The 1,844-nt window shown below is 38.3% G+C and overlaps 1 pseudogene; it reads right to left on the bottom strand.

Moving 5' to 3' along the window:
• LOC102881236 overlaps positions 1–1,028 on the bottom strand; it is a 22,653-nt pseudogene extending 21,625 nt beyond the window's left edge.
• Positions 1,029–1,844: the final 816 nt, after the last annotated feature.

The following is a 1,844-nucleotide window of genomic DNA, read 5'->3' on the forward strand; positions in this document are numbered from 1 at the left end:
GAACCGCACCATTCTTCTTAGAGTCACCAGGCAGAGACATGGCTGATGTGTTAGCAGAGAGAGGACTCTGGACTTTGAATCACTGCATTTATTGTCAGGCTATAAATATCTGTCTCAGACCAAGGAAGCAGTGATAAAAAAGGTGGGGCAAGGCACCCTGGGAGGGGTGTTTGTCTTCGGTCAAAACTATGCCCTGGTGGGTGGCACGGAAATGTCAGATACAGGGATATTTTAAGGTCCAACCTTGGAGGTAGAACTGTTTGGGAGGTGGGGGAATCTAGTCTTTAAAAAGAGGTTGTTCCAGCAGAGGGTGTCAGATAGGTGTCATTTTATAAGTAGTAACCGAGGGCAGGTGAGGTGAACGCTTCCTGGCACAGCGGAGGTAATACTGTGTCCCCTCCCTTGTCTTGAGTTCAGGACCAAGACTCTGATTATGAAGCCATAAGGAAAAGAACTTGCTAGAAAAATATAAGACATTGGTTTCCAAGAACACAAAGTATTAGAAAAATTGGCAGCTCAGATTAGGTATGGGGGAAAGGCAAAGACCCATTCACTTGTCATTCATTAGATACATGGCACCCACGGTTAGAGAGTGTGTAGTCTTGTCAGGCATGGAGAAACTGACAAAGAGTGATGGCTCACTAACTAGATCAGAAAACCAGCTTCCACAGATACCACTACGAATACACATTCTATAACCATAATGCAATTAAGGTATAAAGCAATTTAAAACCATGGGAACTCTAGAAATTGTTAATAACATAATTTAAAATAACTCATGGGTGACAACAAAATCATAATAAAAGCTAGAAAATAGAATAGAACAATAGTGAAAATAATAACACAGACAACTCCAAATGTTGAAGAGGATGTGAAGCAATAGGAACTCTCATCATTGCTGGTGAGAATGCAAAATGGTACAGCCACTTTGGAAGGCAGTTTGATAGCTTCTTACAAAACTAAACAATCTTACCGTGTGATCTAGCAATTGTCTCTTTGGTATTTAATTTAACAAGCTGAGAACCCATTTGTATAAAACTCCCCTGCACACAGATGTTTATGGCAGCTATATTCATAATTGCCCAAACTTAGAAGTGATGTCCATCAAAAGGCAAGTGTATAATCAAACTGGTACATCCATGCAATGCATAGTATTCAGAGATTAAAAAGAAATCAAATATCAAGCCATGAAAAGTTATGAAAAAAATCTTAAAAGCATAAGAGAAGCCAATGTGAAAAGGCTACATACTGTATGGTTCTGATTATATGACATTCTGGAAAAGACAAAACTTTGGAGACAGTAAAAAGATCAGTTGTCCAAGGTTAGTTGAAAGGGAGGAATGAATAGAAGCACATGAGAATTTTAAGGCAGTGAAACTATTTTGTATGATACTATAATGAAGGAAACATGATATTAGATATTTATCAAAACCCATGGAATGCACAACAGAGAGAGTGAACCCTAATATAAACTATGACATTTCTTTAATAATAATGTATTATCATTGGCTCATCAGGTATAGCACAGTGCACAATGTTAATAATGAGCATGTGAGAACTCCCTGTACTTCTACCCAACTTTTCTGTAAACTCAAGCTGCTCTCTTAAAGTTCATTAATCTTTAAAAATGAAAAGAATACTACATTCCATGCAACATTTACATGATGCATGTAAAGCAGTTCTTAGACAGAAATCTTTATAGTCAAAAGGATAGTCTGAAAATTACCTGAGCAAAGCATCTAACTCAAAAGCCAAAAAGGCAAATGGTGCTCCACAGTGAGATGATAGCTGTGGGTGGGAGTCCCTGCTCCCTATTCTTAACAGAATGGAAGCGGAGATGAGCA

This window comes from Pteropus alecto, unplaced genomic scaffold (genome assembly GCF_000325575.1).
Source record: "Pteropus alecto unplaced genomic scaffold, ASM32557v1 scaffold78, whole genome shotgun sequence".
Classification (NCBI taxonomy): Eukaryota; Metazoa; Chordata; class Mammalia; order Chiroptera; family Pteropodidae; genus Pteropus; species Pteropus alecto.